The sequence below is a fragment of the Podarcis muralis genome, chromosome 4 (assembly GCF_964188315.1).
Source record: "Podarcis muralis chromosome 4, rPodMur119.hap1.1, whole genome shotgun sequence".
Lineage (NCBI taxonomy): Eukaryota > Metazoa > Chordata > Lepidosauria > Squamata > Lacertidae > Podarcis > Podarcis muralis.
In genome coordinates, this window is record NC_135658.1 from 71,681,653 (window position 1) to 71,699,807 (window position 18,155).

An 18,155-nucleotide genomic window follows, 5' to 3' on the forward strand; every position below is an offset into this window, starting at 1 on the left:
CACCTTGCATAGATTTGCATTTTGAAATACCCATTGAAGGTTTGGAGGGGGGTTTGGTGGAGTATTTACTAATTAATGGCAAAAGCATTTGAAATAGTCTTGGGGCTGGGATAAGAGGAATATATATGCATCCTTTTTAGATAATAGCTCTGCATTTAAAACAACTTCCCCACCCCCTAGCTTTTCTGATAGTGGGTGAAATCCCATTCCATTAAAATAAATCAGTAGGAAATTTTGCCATTGAATTAAGTGGGAGGTGGATTGCACTCAATGTGTTCAATTGCAAAGCCAGTAAATGTGTGTGTTGCTATATTATAAATATCAGGAATGCTATGGGAAGTGCAGTCTGCTCTCTTCTTATATTGCCTGCACAGAGAAGACAGAATGTGGACAGCCTCATAGGAGATTAAAATGATGATGATGACAATGTATCATATTGACCTCGCTTACCCTAGCCTTCTGTAAAATAGTGGCAGGGGAGAATGTAAGACACACTGACTAGATGGAGGTGATGGAACTGAGGTGTCTTTCTGAAACGAGAGGGGGAGGCAATAAACCTTCAGGCTGTACTGTAGACAGTAGAAGGTCTAGGAATGAGAGCAGAGACTACATGATGTATTCACCCATAATTGGTATATATGCTGTGTGAGACAGATACACTACCTCTGTCTCACACGGCATATGCACCAATTAAGAGGGACACTATGGGGAAGGGAGACAAGAAGGAAATGGATTTTGTTTTAACCCTCCCCCCTCCATGTACTCAAAGTGCAACTCTGTGATTTGAGATGATGTTGCATTGCATTGCCTCAAGGTGACTTCCTACCCATGGAGCCTTGTTTATATAGTCTGGAAAGAGAGAGAGAGAGCGAGAGATGCCCTTCTATAGTGATATCCAGTGAATTTTGCTCCTGCTTGCATTGCACCTCAAAGATCTTCTGACATGGCTAGTTGATCAGTCTTGATGTTATTGGTAATGCACCCTACAAACTAATGTGATTACAGCAGCAATGTCATCCATGTTTACATGCCTGGCAACTATATTGCTGAATCCATTTGTTTATCATCTTCTCCTCTCTTCAGCTGAAATGCCTGCTGCTCAAGACTCTGTGAGCAAGTAAAAGGTCACAAGCAGATGTCTAAAACAACTAGACCATTTTTGCTGAAAACTATTCCCTACAATGGTAGGCTCCTTGTGCCTGAACACTATCTAAAATACCACATGATTTTCAGTAAATCTTCAACAAACAACTCTCTCTCTCTCTCTGGCATCTGAAATGTGATGCACATATCTTAATAAATAAATAGAATAAATGGACATGCAATTCATAGGGTTTTTCTCCTGTGCACGCTCACTTCAAAATGAATGGGAGCTACTGAAGAGCATGTTGGTGTTTTTGCATTGCTCCTGTTCATTTCAATTACGGATGTGCATAACAGATTTCTGATGTATTGTGCCTTTGGTGTTGAGCCCCATTGCAGGAAGGATAGTAGGGCTAATGTATGTAGAGGAAAATATTTTTTCATATATCAAGCTGTTTCACAAAGTGTAAGTTTTATTAATATATTTCATTTATTCTTGTGGATGAGCGGGTGTGTAAATTCATATACATGACACACGATTAAGCAGCATCACATTTGTACAGGTTGTGAAACTGCAGGTTTCTATATGCAGTATGCATACCTCTTATTACTTCAGTACATGGTGAAGTATCTTTATATGTTATGCAACAGAATAAATATTCGTAACTCGCACTAACTGTACCTCAGCCCTCCAGAAATTTATAGTGTGACACTATGTATAATGAAATACAGGATTTTACTAATTAAAATTGCTGTGCATCACTTAACACCTAACTCCTAAGCAATTACTTGGAAGCAAATTCCAATTAAAATAAATGGAATTTACTGTCCAGGTAAATGCATTTAGGACCATGGTGCTATGATTTTGCAAACCCAGTTCTGTGTAATGCTTCCTTGAAAGTAAATCCATGGAACTCAGCGGGACTTACTCCTGAGTGAACCTACATTGGATCAGGCCATTACTATGAATACACAGCAACTTCAGTTTGCAAATGAATATATCACCTTATATAACTTTAGTATGTAGTAGGGGGAAAAACTCAAATGAAGTTCTGCTTTTCCTCCCTGATATGGAAATGTTGTGAGAATGTATATTTATGTCATTTTAAAGCAGCCTTTGCCAATGTGTCCTGTGATGGCTGGGGCTGATAGGAGTTACACTCCAGCAGCAGCTGGAGGGCATCAGGCTGGTGAAGCCTGCTTTAAAGTCTAAATATATAGTTGTTGCTGTCCCTGGGAACAAGCAACACTTGAGCATCAGTCTCTCTACTTTTCTCTATCATTATTGGGAAGGTGAGTTGGAATCTGGCACCAGCACTTTTTCTATTCACCCCTGACTGAACCATTAAAGAGCATGTTGTTTGAGAGAAGCATACTATTCAGGGTAGATACATTCTCATTTGCGTGCATCTTTTTTGGTAAAATACCAGATGGCGTGTGAACCACTCATGTAATGTCTGCCTTATACCGGTTCCTACTTTTTGGTTTGTCTTTCCTAGTATTGTATAACAGGTAGTAGCACTCCAGAGTCTTAGGCAGAGAGGTCTTTCTCATCACCTGTTAACCTGGTCCATTCTGCTGGAGATGCCAGGGATTGCACCTGGAACTTCCTGCATGCAATGTTCTTTCCCCCTGATAGGTGGGATATTATATCTTAATTGACCAATCCTTGACATTCCACAAACAACATAAGTGATCTGCTGACATTTCTAGTTTCTGATTTCTCCCAAAGATATAGGGATAAAGTGTTGCACTTATAACAAAGAAATCAAGGTTCAAGTACAACTTGAGCTAAGAAAGCCATGGCTCAGCCATGAAGTTCCTGAGATAACTTTTCCAGCCTTCATCTCTCAGGAGTCACCCATACTACTGTTTAATGAGGATAGTAAGTTTCCTGTACCTGCATTAATTCTCCATTGACCACATGACATCCACCTCCAAATCCCTGCCTTTCTACACTTTCCATTCCCTCAATCCAGATGTTCTCATACCAGGGATATTCCAAAAAAAGGAGAGAGCATGAGAAAATATGGACTGAAGGAGGGGGAAGTGTGAAAAGGCAGTGATTTAGAGAATATGGATAATGGAGAATTAATGGAGGTACAGGAAGCTTACTATCCACATTAAACTACAATATGGATTTGCCCTCAGTCTAACCCTAATTTACAGGGTTGTAGTGAAAGTAGGAGTGGGGAGCAGGAGATGCACTTAGCTCATTGGAGGAAAAGTGAGATACAAACATAAGTTAATTCGAGTAATTGCTAATGATGCTCTCTCTTGTCCCTATATTCTAACAACCATTACTTATAATGGAGACTTTCTTAAGGGCTAACTGCTTTCCTAACAGTTTGCTATGAACAGCTACAGGTAGCTGAGACATGAAATGTGTGTTGGTTTTCCCCATCCTGATTCAGTAAACAGAGGGAGGGAAAATCTGTACCTGTTGATTTCCCCTCCCCTTTGTCCTGAACCTGTAAAAGGCACAGAAAGTTAAAAACAAAACAAAACAAAACCCTGGTAATTCTACAATTCTGTGGTCTGTGCATTGTGGCATGAGCTGGAAATGGAGAAATTCATTAGATAAGTGCAAAGCAATGTTAGGATCGGGAAATGCTAAAGTAAGCTTTAAAGGCAACTTTCCTAGGTTTATGAATATTCAGCACTAATAATCAGCGTGGCCTCACATGGATGGAAGAAACTTCAGAGGTCATCTAGGCTAGCTCAGTCCTGCCATGCCAGATGCAACTTCAGCCACTGGTGGCTAGGGTCCATTAAAACCAGCAGCCAGAGCCAATGATATCCAGAGCTACCCTGTGACTGGTTGTAAGCAAAATAGCAGAGAAGACTGAGATTGGTTGTTCAGTGCTCCCTTTGCCCTAATGAGCCAGCCTCCACTGACTACAGCAACCCTGTCATTTTGTTGTCAAGCCTCTGCTTAAACACCCCCAAGGAAGGAGCTGCCACCATCTTCCGCAACAGCCTCCCCCACTATTGGACAGCCTTTACCCTAATGTTTAGTTCAAATCTGCTTCCCTGCCATTTCCACCCATTTGAGGTTCGTTCCCTGTTCTCTGTTCACCTTTTGCATGACAGCCTGTCAGATATCTGAAGGAAGCTATCATATATTCATCTTCTCTGAAACTCTGCTGTGAGGATGATTAAAGCTTAGGCTCTGAAAATATTAAGCATTTTAGCAGGCATTTCTTGTGGATATATAGTGCTGCTGCTGATATACCAAACCTATTGCACATATTACTTATATATCCACCCACACCTCCACTTTGCACTAGCACTAATAACCAAGTAATCAATACTCACAAACAGGAGTGTTTCATACCGGAAATGTGCCTTGCCTTTACCACTTGTACTTAAAATAGCTAAGTACTTTAGAACTCAATTTTATCCTTCAGTTATGCTGGCAGAGGGATTATTTGTAGGATAGGGAAGAAGCACCACCACCACCACCAACAACAACAGGAGAACATGAAACATACTGCTGCATATCTTGTATACCAGCACAACTCTGCTGGCCTAGCAGCCAAAATGGGGCAGCGACACTGACCATGGAGCTGATGTAAGGAAAATTCCTCCGATTCAACTCAGTGAAGAGCAAAACAAAACAAAACTTCCTGTTCCCCTACCACTCTCCTTCCTCATTCACATCATTATGAGAGCATGTAAGATATGGTGCAAATCAGCACTCAGTTACAGCATACAGAGAGATCATAAATAAGATAACTGGGTACCTAGCATAGGCATATATCTTTCAGGCCTCACTCAGATCATGTACACATGGTGATGGGAAACATAAAGAAGGTGCACTTTGAACAAACAGGGAGTGTTTCATTAAATTGCCTGTCTCCAGAAGAGACAGAGGGACTTGAGCACATTGCTAACATTTCTCTATCTAGGATCCTAACAGGTACTTCACCTTAGGACTCCAGACACAAACACCAACCTGCAACTCCCACTACAGTGCCACAACTGGAACTGCAAGAACAGAGCACTCCACACAGGTAAGCGAGCAGAGAAGGCAGCCATCCTACAAAGTGGAATTCCTGCAACAGTTTCCCCCTCTTTGCGTATGGATGCCTTGCCTATATTGTATTGCAATAATGCTTGGTTCCCCCAAACAGGCAGGAGTAGTCACTCTCAAAAGCAAACACTCCAATCCAGCCATTACCACTGCTGGCCAAAGACTCGTGAGCTCTTTTGCCTGACAGGAACACATCCTGGGCACACAGAGCAGAATAAGCTGTTCCTCCACACAGAGAGTTGCACTGCAGCCCACCAGGGCGAGTATGGCCTCAGTCACTTCCCTTCCCAAGGTGAAGGAGACTGAGTTCTGGCCAATAACTCAGGTACCCCACTCCCACTCCCTCTTCCTCCTCACCTCCTCACAAACACCTACTGTGCGCCCACATTCATGGACTTTGTGTTGCATCTGTTACTTATTGCTTATTGCTCTCTGTCTTCCCTTGCTCTCCACAGACTGCTGTAAAGGACCTTCTCCCACACTGCATGCCAAGTGGACCAGGAAGGAGGCCCAACCCATCCTTGTTCCTCACTTGCACTAGACAAGCTCCTGATTCATTGCCAACTCCATACCAGCTATGCAATACATAGTCAAGTAAGTGTCCTAATGTGGAGCTGAAGCCGTGAGAGAAACAGATCCTGCCACCATCCTGCTGACCATTGTGCTGCTTTCTGAGGCACAGGAGCTCTGCTTGGATGACTGGTTGGCAACCCTCTATATGATTTCCCTCCCCACCCACTCCTCCTTTATTGAAATGCTGTTCAATAAAGCCTATGATTATGCCACATTCATTTTTCTGTTTTTTGTTTTCCATTGCTAGAGCATAGTGGATTGAAATGCCTTTCCCCTTAGTAGGATTGGGCTTCAGGATGGGACTGAAGGTAGGGAACTGGATGCTATCAGGTCTCAGGGGGGCAGTGGCTCTTTTGGCACTGACAGCAAAGGGTGGGCTGATATAGCGCTTCCTGGGCAACCCATGTGCTCCTGGTATACACAACTGAATCTGGAAGTGGTATGAGTGTGAGGGGAGATGACCCATGATGTTTCTGCTTCCTGTCTGCTTCTATGGCTGAGTAGGTTGGGAACTGCTCAGTTGTGTTTGCAACGGGGGCTTGAGTCCAGAAAGGTCTCTTTCATTTGCCTCTGATTTGACTGCTGCTGGCCAAGCAAGCTAAAGATGAGTGCAATTCTATGCTTCTATACCTCCCCGCGGGTACTTCTCTCTCTCTCCCTTCCCTTCCCTAGGAGTTATGGAGTATAGGCTTGCTCTTCCCAGCTGCAATCCTAAACATTTTGCTTCTGAGTACAAGCTTACGATTGCACTGTTACTCTTGAAGGGGGCAGGGCTCTGATTAAGCTCAGTGGCAAAACATACATTGAGCAGAGATAGAGCCTTAGTGAAGCATTTTTAATAAACCCGGACTTCTTGTTATATTGTTGGGTAAGTGTGTGTGTGGGGGGGGGTGCATTTGATGGAAGGTACAAAGCTATTAGGAGGGTCTACTGCTGCAAAGATAGGAGAAACAGGAAGTTACTGACTTATTAATGGGATTTAAAAAAAATAATGATGATGTTTTAGTTACCAATGAGTGAAAACAAACCTTAAAGAGGTTTTCTGTTTAAGTGTCTTTACATTCAGCTGCAAAAGAAAATGAATCAACACAATTTTCAACTTCTGAGATATTATTTTCTTAAAATGGCTTTCCGGGGGTTTGTGGTCTTCAGGGAGTGAGTACTGAAAAGACTCTAACAAAATCCTATGTCTGGAATTTCACAGATATTTTCTTAACCTTTAATACAAGTTTCTTTTTTCCAATGTGTTACATTTCTAGAGTATATTTTAAAAACAAGCAATTTATATATCAATAAAATACCTACTAGTTGTAACACAAAGTAGTTTGGTTTGTTAATGATTGCTGTTTTAAGAGGGTTATGCAATGCAGACTTGCGTTAGAGGAATACTAAAGCTACATTTTTGTGAAACAAACAAAAACGCTTTGAATCAGATTCTCAATGTGATACTTGTAGCATTTTAGAACTTTCAGAAATGTAACAGCTTGTTTGCCATGAGCAGTGAACCAAATGATGAGTGGTTTCAATGAATCTGAAGGATCGCACCATATCATGGTGCTTTTAATAGATTTGTACATGTTTATAGAAGTTTATATAGGTTTTAACCTTGGCTGGAGTTTTGTGTGTATTCAGTGTTGCACACTGCATTTTAAAGAAATCTTTAGGTAGGGATGGAAGGATCTTAGTCTCTCATTTTTTTCTCAAATTAAATTCAGTTAGCCATATTTCTGCAGCAATTTGATTAAAAAAAACAATTCTCTTGCAAATTCTTCAGTATTTGAGCACAAGTTTCTGCTAAAAAAATTGTACACAGTTATGTAACCATTTTTTGTATGTTATTTTTCCTAATATGTTCCTTTTTTGCACACACTTTAATATATGCATTTTTATAAGCTTTGCTTCTAGAGCTGCATCACAAAATTTAGATAAGTACAGATTTTGAAAGATACCTCATATTGTTTTGGAAAGTGTGAATTTCATAGCTTCAACTTTCCATGCAAACTGAATCAAATTTATCCCCTATCCCTACCTTTAGGAATAATTGTTGGATCTAATGAAATCATACCCAATTTACAGCCATCGCAATCAATGGACTTAAATTATAGTGTAATCCTAACCATGTCTACTCAGAAATACTACTGAATTCAGTGGTGTTTATTCCCCTGTAAGTGGTGTTAGGACTGCAGTCTTAAGTTATTACTAACTTGTCCATTGATTTCAGTGGGTCTACTCTAAGAATTACTTAGTTGCATTCAACTCTGAATTACAAATTGATGTAATAAAAATTAGCAAGCATTTCTCACTGCATAGTTGGCTTTGTTTCCTTTAGGGTTGATGTGTGAGTTTTATTCAATTTATGGTCTTACCTTACAATTATACACAGGTCCATTGTCTAACACGTGTAAACAGCCTTCTGTGTAACTAGTAAATTAATTTTTAGCTTCACGGTGCTAATCCACGCCCTACTGAACTGACTCCATGGCTGCAATTACCCTTGTTTGTTTTAACCAAGGTGTGTTGAACAAACCATGATGTCTTGTAGATGAACAAAGTAACTACGACTTATTTAAGCTAATTATAATTTTTTAACCATTTTTGTCTCTGTAGCTTTTGGAGTAAGGCATCAAAACAAGCCAGGATTAAGCCATGATAGAGGGTTTGGATGTAATGAGAAACTATGGTTAACATAAACTAAGATTTGTAAGCCGACTTCAAACTACGGTTTCATGTTCTGTTTTGTTGGCCACGAACAAACCATAGTTAGTTGGCACTGGAGAATTCAGATCACAGTTAAGCTAAACAAACCATGGCTGAATGTCACCTGGGAACCAGGCCAGTATGTAGGAGATAAGACCTGATCTTACTTACACTCAGTGATGTTTGTGGCACTCCAGGTGCACGGAGCTCATTTGAGTGTAAAAAGGTGGTAAAACTGGAAATGGATCCCTTTATAAAATGGGCCTTCATTGCTCTTTTTAGATTATTTACCTGCTGCTATCTAAAAAGATTAGTCACAATATCCTCAAAAGCTCAGTTACATTTAGGAACATAATATGATTATCCTCATAACACTCTCTGTGATAAAGTTGAAGGTTGGTAAATTGTATTGAGACATTCTGACCTAGCAATCTTCATGGCTGGAAATAATCTGGATTGCCAGTATCCAACTACTCTGTACCACATGATCTATACAGTGGTACCTCAGGTTAAGCACTTAATTCGTTCTGGAGGTCCGTTCTTAACCTGAAACTGTTCTTAACCTGAAGCACCACTTTAGCTAATTGGGCCTCCCGCTGCTGCTGTGCTGCCGGAGCATGATTTCTGTTCTCATCCTGAAGCAAAGTTCTTAACCTGAAGCACTATTTCTGGGTTAGCGGAGTCTGTAACCTGAAGCATATGTAACCTAAGGTACCACTGTAGTTCATAGTTCATGACTTGTGAGTTAGAAGTTGTGAACCCAGAGTTCTAATATGCATTAGAGAGAGAAAGTGTGTGTGTTTGTATTTTCTTCTCTGTGTGTGCCTTTTTAAAATAGGAAATCAACTAGGTATACTCTTCCAGCACATTATTTTGTATTCTTACAAGCCACCTGTTGCCCTAAAATCAACCCTCATTGATACTCCAAGTTTCCTATCAGCAGGTGCACTCAGCAATGTCTGCATATTTTGAATTGCATTGACGTAACATTTTCTCAAGTTGTGTTATACTTGTTTTATGTCTCCCTCTGTCACTTCTAAATCAACACTAGCAATGCAATACTATACAAGCCTGCTCAGAAGTAAGTTCCATTGGATACAATTGGTATGTGTATATAGATAGGACTGCAGCCCAAACATTAGGCCCTAGAGCATCATAGTAATGAGAAGCTTCACAGCAGATGAGTTGAGACAGAAAGAAAGGGAACACAGTATCAGCTGAGGAGCTAGAACAAAAATAAATGCCACTGGAAAAGATACATGGAAACATTGATTTAAGAGACATACAAGAGAGGGATTATGCAACAAAAATTTCTCACTATTTACTGTAGAACTATTAAAAAGCAGACGTTTGAACTTTAGTTTTTATAAATTCTTTTTTTAATAGAAATTGTGCAGACCTTTTGTCTGAAAAAAAACCCCTAAGGCTGCTTCTTGGAATCTGTGATGTGTCCCTTAGATCTGTGGAAATGAATGACAAACTTAGTGCATACATAATACAGAACATGCAGTTTTTTCTCCATTTCCACTGTAGGTCATATGTTCATTGAGCCATACATGACAAATATATTTGAGAAATAGACTGACTATACCTACAATAATAATTAAGTAAGGCCTTCATTAATCATGGTCTTTAGGGAAAATAAATTGACACAATTAGCTAACTTGTAGAGCAGATTTCTTTTAAAACCTCTTTTAATTTAATTGCACTTAGAAAGATAACGAGTTATCACTGCCACCCTTATGAGATATGTATATTGAACAAGGATTAAAACGAAGTTGACAATCAGTCGCTGTTTTAATGACTTGTTTTTATTTCATACAGTAATACCATTCTATTAAGCCTAGTGGGGATTTCAGCTAAGTGGGAGGTTAATGGAAACATGACATCAGTGAAGATAAAATACAATGCTGGGAGCATACAGAAAGACACTCACTGGCTTAACTTTACAGCTGAAATAAGTGTTAAGGAATGTGCATTTTGCCACTAATTGCCATAGCAAATCGCAACTCTGCATCACCTGCTAAATAGCTGAAGGTTATGCTGAGAAGAATGGAATGGTTATCAGAGAGTAGATATTCTTTGTTTAAATATGCTATAAAAGGGGGCCAGTTATGAGACTGAGAAATGAGATGTTGCTCATTTGCATCCATACAAGGCTTATAAATTTACTGCCCTTATAGTGGGCACTATAGTGAAGCTTACATTATTTAAAGCGAGAAGATATAGCTGTGGTGCTAAAACTTCCCCTAATTATTACTGACCACCAAATTATTAGATTAATAAGGATATTTTAGATACAATGCTTTCTGCCTTTAACATCACCATCTGCTCAGTCTCGACATAATCCTTATCAAAGAGTCCAAGAAATAAATGGCAGCATGTGGAGCCTTAAAAACAAAAACAATAAACTAAATATCTAAATATCTCTGAAGGCATCTCAGAACATTCAGAGTCATTAGCTTGACATGCATCTGTGCATTGCTATACCTCACTCTTTGTCTGAAGCAATGAAGATATGCTTCAACAGCACTGCAATAAACCTGCTTATGCAACAATGTACAGTATGCAGGTTAATGCTGCTACTAGATAAGACAGTTCTGTGGTCGTGGTTGTGGTTTGTTCCCCTTTATGGAAGGGGAGGAAGAATTTCCTTTCCCAGCAAAGAAGAGCTTGGCATGAAGTTACGTTACAGATATTCTTTCAGATGGAGCATCATGGGAATCATACAGTGCCTTTGAAGAATTGATTATTTATATTTGTAGGAAGGGAAACAGTTTTCTGCACTGAGACTGTTAGCTGCAAGTCAGAATTGGTGCAGATTCAGAATCCAACAGGCTCAGAGCATGTCATCAGACTGTCCTTGCCATCTGTCCTGTTTCAGGTTCCAATATAGCTAATTTTGTAATTATTAATTCTCACTCCTTTTACTTGCAGACACGTACATTCCCAGAAGTAGGTTCCATTGTGCTCAGTGGAATATGCTGTTGGGAGGTCTTTAGAGAACAATCCAGATTATACATCCACAGAATTCATAGTGCATGATCTTTGATTTTAGAAATTTCTTCATAGACTACTTCCTTGAAGAACCTAATGAGAGATTTGCTGAGTACATGGAGTTGGTCTGTGTTTTGTTTCTGAACTATAGTTGTACCTACTTGTGGCATATAATATAGCTGACTTTGAATCCTGTGTGCTCTCCTATAGACCCGGTTGCTCAATAAGGATCTAGTTCGAATTACTACAGGGGTGGGAGACTGTGGCCCTCCCAATATTGTTGGACTCCTATCAGCCCCAGCTAGCGTGGGCAGCTGTCAGGGATAATGGAACTTGTAGCACAGCAACATCCGTAGGGCCACAGTTTCCCTGACCCTGAACTAATAAATTGCATCCCAAGAAAGTTACATTAGTACAACACACTAAAGCATTCAAATTCACAAGCCTCTTTTTGAAATTGTTTTTAGAGTTGCTGCCCACAAATTTATAAAAATAAAGTTTGAAACATACCAATATTTACTTAGTATACTAGAATCGTGATTGGGCCAAATCATGAAAAAAAGATTGTTTAAAGTTTCGAGCAAAACTGTCAGAGCTTTTTATAATTTAATTTGCTTGGACTGTAAATTAGAAAGCCTAAAAGTTTTAATTGCCTGCTTGTCAAAATTATGAAAAGGCTGGGTTTTCTCATTCTTAACATGGGACCACTGAAAACCTTTTAAAATTTTGCAGTGTGTAACCTACATAGATTGTTGTAAATCCTGTCCAAGACGTTTTTGAACTTGGTAGACTCCGAGGCTTATACATGCTTCATCTTTGTGGACTATCCTGATTTAACACATGCCAACTCCCCTCTTGATGTGTATGGGGCTTAAAAGTGCTTTTCACTGGCTGGATCATGCCACAAGTTCTGCCATTTTGGATATAACAGGAACTCTCATGTTGATAATTGTTGCATCATGAATAGGTAGATCTAGATTTGATCATAGGAAGATGATAAGAACATGTGATTTAAGAATCTGCTCTCTTCTCTGTGGCATCATGATTTGAATTAAACTAATGTGAATGGGGTTACCCTGAGAACCAAATTATGGGCTATTCCACCATTTGAAAAGGAATAATTTCATTGTTATACTCTGCATATGTATGATTACATAAGTTATTACTATGACAAAGCCACAAGGACAGTTGCTAGTGTAGATTCCTTTTCTAAAATTGCCCTTTGTTATTTAGTTTGGAACTGTGAATCAGGGGTCTTGTAAGGCAACTTCGTTTTAAGAAAAACAACACTGCATTATTCATGGCCAAAAGTGTCGCAGAGTATGACCTGAAGGTGTGTAAGCGGTGTTAGAAACTGAGATATGAAAGCTAGGAGCTAAATGGCACCTTAAACCTAGGTTATGGGCACAACAACAGAATGTCTAGGTGCACTTTTTCTAATAACAAGAATACAATGTTGAAAATGAGAGAACTGCAGCTAAAATATTATGTTCCTTTTTCACATGGTCTAGTCCTTCCCCTGCCCACCCCCCTAATATTCTTAAGAGGGTCTCTTCTCCGGTCTTCAGAGAGTAGCTGGAAGTGGAAAGGCAGAAAAAGCTCCTCCTTTTCTTCCACTCTACAGTTGTAATCTGAAATCTTAGGCACAGTACTGCGCCCAGAGGTCAGAAACTGTTCGCACTAATGAAATTCCGTGTCACAAAATGCACCTAGAACAATGGGAGTTGTTCTTCATGTAAGGTCACCACTACATTGCTGAAGCTAAACAGATTTTGGTCTGGTCAGTGTTGGACGGATGACCACTTGGGAACCATATGTATTCTGCCTTGGGTTCCAAGATGGAAAAAAGGCAGGATATAAATGTAAATGGGAGTGGGGAAGATGCCGTCATCTTTATGCTACATATTTGCACTGCTGGTGCAAGCATTCTTCATAACTGTAAAGAAAAAAGTTCTACTACCAACCCCATTGCTGTTGTCCATCTTACATATTTATTTACTAGTGCAATCTGCATTGTCTTTTAGCTATTTATTTGCTTTCTTTTAGGCTGGTTTTCATATATGTGTTTCTTTGTTTATATATTGTAAGGCGCTTTGAGTTACCTTGGTAAAGTAGTGACCAATAAATAAAATAAAAAAATTAACAATTCAAATTCTTGCTCTGCTTGGGGTAAGTCATAATCTTCCAGCCTAAATGCCCTTTAGGAGGAAGATCAACACAAAAATCCAATAAGGATGATAGCAACAACTAAGCTAGTATTTTATCTTGTTCTTTTGAGAAAAAATTTACCACTTACTATTTACAGCTGCTTTCATAAAACAAACTGCAAAGCTGACCTAGTGAAATAAAACTATGATAATTAACTTGGGCCTAATATACACATGCATGGACTAACAAGATAGAATTTTGAGGTGTTAGTGTGTGATGTGCTACTTGGGTCTGCAGGTAGGAAAATGCCATTTTAGAATGCCCTAATATTAACAAAGCAGAACTTGCCTGCAAGTACGTAATTAGTACATCTGATCGAAAGGTTCCAGTCCACACCTTTGACCATTATACTGGTTTTCTATAGAGCGGAGCATCCAAAATGTGATCTTCATCTGCAGCCTCAAGTGGCACACTTTATTTTATTATCTCAGCATCCTGCCATCTTATTCTGCAACAAAAACCCCTCAATGCAATTAGAAAACCAGAAATGTTTGTATACTGTATAATGCTTTCCTCTGATGTGGTAGTTTTCCATTTCTTTTTCTCTCTCTTTCACATTCAGAAATGGTATCCCACCGCCAACCTGCAGTCTAAAGAGGTAGTTATTCTACCAGCTCAGCATTCCAGCGTCTTATGTGTAGCCTGACACTGTTTCTTTACCATTGCTAAACAAAAAATTCCATTTCCGGTGCTACACCAAATAATGACCAATGATATCATGCAGAATTTATCTTAACTAGCACCATGCAAGTCAGAAGCTATTATATATATATGCAGTTGTAAATGTTTTTCAGTTTTAGTTGGCTGTTGCCTCCAGGGTTGCTCCTGACTAGCCCACACTGTACAGTTCCATAACAGAGACATCATGGTGTGTGTGTGTGTGTGTGCGCGCGCGCGCGAGCGAGAGAGAGAGAGAGAGAGAGAGAGAGAGAGAGAGAGAATGGTACATTGCTGCTTTCCTTTACCTTTAACTTGTGAAATACCAGAGGGAATCTTGTCGCCTTCCTCCTTAATTACTTTCCAAAGGGCTCTCTGATTTGTCCAGGAACTGGCCTCTGAGCAGCCACATGTTGCAGCTGCAGCAACACACCCAACATTCCCAGCCCTGTTATCACAAATTATGTTTCCCGCATTTGGGTTGTTCTTTTCCTGCAGGGTGTGGCTGCTGCCACCAATTATAATATTGCAGCTCTGGGAAGATATAGTGGTGCAGCAATAAAACTGCTAGCACATTGACAAAGCTAAGCAGGGTCTGGTATGGTTTCAAATTGGAAGGGTATTGAGATTCCTGCATTGCAGGGGGCTGGACTAGATGACCCTTGTGGTCCCTTCCAACTCTACGATTCTGTGATTCTATATAGGATACTGTTTTTAATGGGAGGTGGTCTATGGTGTCAGCAATACAAGATCAAAAGACATGTGCAAAATATGGGCTAACTTATGTTTTTTTTAAAAAATCCATAACTTTAAAAAGGAAACAGAGAGAAGAAACCTTCTCTCTTCCAGCCAACTCCCTTTCACACCCCCAATTCCTTGCTGGATTTGCTCAGACTATTTCTCCCTTCCTCCTGCTAAACAGATTACCATAGTTTGAGTTTATATCATCATGTTTGGAGCTATAGGCAACAATTTATCTTCTTTCTTATTGCCCCATACAAAGTTTAATGTACAATATTTCTAAGTGAGTTATGTCTAAGTGAGTTTAGGGAGACTTTGGGCTTGTCCACTTCTGAGCATTAAGTAGCTGTTAATCCCCTCCCCTTCAAATTAGAGCAGAGCAGTCCACCCCCCCCCCAATTGAATTAGTACATGAGGAGCAACTTCTGTCCTTCCCATTCATACAAGTAAGCATGTGGTTTTGTGGTTTTCTCCACCTTCTAATTTGTTGATTCTGTTCTTCTACTTAAGTACCACCAGCACTTGCCTGCAGTCAACCGCACATGCACCTTGTTCTTAAGAAACTTTCCTCACCCAAGAAATGTGCAAAACCACATGAGCAATTACAAACTTACTTGTGCAGTTTTCTTGTTTGGTGCAAATCTGAGGGATCAAATTAAAAAAAAGGCTTGGGTGGTATGCTGCAGAAGAAATTAAAAGAATTGTAAATTCTCGGCACAGATTTTTCAGATTGCTGCCCAATATATCTGGTGTAGAATTTTTTTTTAATGCAGTTTGCTTGTGCGTTGTTCTGGTTTTCTGCAAATCTGTGGGATCAAAGGAAAGAAAAAAAATCCTCCATTCAGGAGCACACTGGAAAAAGATACAAGCACAGTCAGAAATGAAAGCGCTGAGGAGGTAAAGGGCAGAGAGAGATGAGTAGCAGAAGGTGACAACTGATCCCGAGTATGTTCCCAAGCACAATACAAAGTGTTGGTCCTGACCTTTAAAGCCCTAAATGGCCTCTGTCCAGTATACCTCCACCTCCATCGTTCTGCCCGGACACTGAGGTCCAGTGCCAAGGGCCTTCTGGTGGTTCTCTTGCTGCGAGAAGCCAAGTTACAGGGAACCAGGCAGAGGGCCTTCTCGGTAGTGGCACCCACCCTGTGGAACGCCCTCCCACCAGATGTCAAAGAGAAAAACAACTATATGACATTTAGAAGACATCTGAAGGCAGCCCTGTTTAGGGAAGCTTTTAATGTTTAATAGACTATTGTATTTTAATATTGTGTTGAAAGCCGCCCAGAGTGGCTGGGGGAATAAATTATTATTATTATTATCCACCCACTTCAAAACCAATCATCTGTGATCTCCAGTGAAGTGGTTGGGCACCCAATATCTCCCAAGGGGGAAAACCTTGAGATGATTGCTGCTGTTGTTTTGACACTAACGTAATGTGGACTATGCATATTAGACAGGAATGCAAACAGCTGCAAAATCACAGTAAACTCTGGTGTGGACAAGCCCCATCTCTCATATATATGGGCATAGAGCTGCCCCATTGTAACCTTCAATCCACATGCCTTAATAGGCACCAGCAGCCACTGGTGCAAAGGGAGGATGGGAGGGACCAGGAAGCAAACATGAAGCTGAAGAAAATCATCCAAATCCAGCCATTATGTGGGGTGTTCGACTGGGAAAACCAGAGTTTTTAATCCCTTCTTGGTGGTGCCACTTACAGGAATGCAAGTCTCTGTCTCAAAGCTTGGGTTATGCTGAGCATAATGTGGAATAGCTCATGTATGCTAACTTAAGCTATTTTGGGGGTAGGGTAAGGCAAGGTAAATGAAATAAATGTTGAACAGGAAGGTGTTACATTTGTATTTTACTTCCTGTTCTTTGAAAATAACCATGAGGGTCTTAGGTTAGCCTGAAAACACCAATGAATGTAACTGCTTCCCTGAAAGTGCAGATCCTTTTGACTTAGCTAACTAACCCAAATATATAGGATGTGACACTTCCTGTATTAATCTTGGATAAATCCACTCAGACATACAATGAATGGCTTGCTAACAAGGAAATAACACATATAGTTCTTCTTAGTTTATATTAAAACTATAATGAAGGTTGTTAACCACCCTAACCAACTTGTGGATATGAAGTGGATAGTAAGATTGATGAGCATAAATGATGCAGCCAACAAGTGTTTCAGTTATGCCTAAAATAAAATAAAATAAAATTGCAAGTGGCTTTAGTTTACCAAGAGCTTTCTGACTTGAAAGGTTGACTCACCACAATATTACATATGATAATCCTAATATCTGACAGTTCTAAAGATGGTGTTAAATGCTTTCTGAGGCCATTTCCTGGGTTTATTTAAGCTGAGAAGCACCTGTTATCTTTAAAAAAAAGAAATGTCAGCCTGCTTACCTGAAGAAAATAGATAGGGTTTAAAAGGAAAAAAGCACTGAATATGAACAAAGTGAAACTTAAACTATAAGATTCGTTGTGTACTGCTCTCCTGTTGACATATCTTCTTCTATCAATGTACACAGATATTCCCATGGTATCTGGTATAATTTTGTTTTGATATTTTGTATAAAAGCAGAATGTGGCTGTTCAGCCGCTGGGGGACATTGATTTCAGGAAGTGTGAAGTGAGTCAATGGCTTCTATTTTATTTCTGAGATTACTAGTTGTTCAGAGATTCCATCTTTTGGAAGAGAAAAGTTCGTGGTAGTATCTGTATAAGGGTCTTTTCCATGGAAGCAAGAAGGCATTTCCTGAGAACTGCATGCTAAATCTACACCCCTTTATGTTCTGCTTTCAATGCTGGAATGCTGCACCTACCGGTAATTATGTGGGTGTAAGCCCCATGGAACTTGATGGGACTTACTTCTGAGTAAGCACATGAACCTCCATTATGTTAATTTTACTCAGGGTGAATATCCATAATCTTATATTGTGGCTGTTGGCACATGCCCTAAGGAGAGGAGGGAGAGAAGAAAAGCTAGATGGGGGGTAGGGAAAAGGACATCAGCATGAAGGAGACAAGGGGAAAAGAAACCCTGGTGGTGGGATTTTTTGTTTGTTTTTGTTTTTAGTATGCATACAGGAACGAGTGGGACCTGCACCAAAATGTTGCTGTGTCTCCTCACACCTTATTAGGAATGCTCAGCTAAACG

The 18,155-nt window shown here is 39.9% G+C and overlaps 1 protein-coding gene across 1 annotated transcript in view; it reads left to right on the top strand.

Annotated features, from left to right (window-relative positions):
* The window catches only part of ZBED1 (zinc finger BED-type containing 1), a 42,033-nt gene that overhangs the window by 899 nt on the left and 22,979 nt on the right, over positions 1–18,155 (top strand). The window lies entirely within an intron of this gene.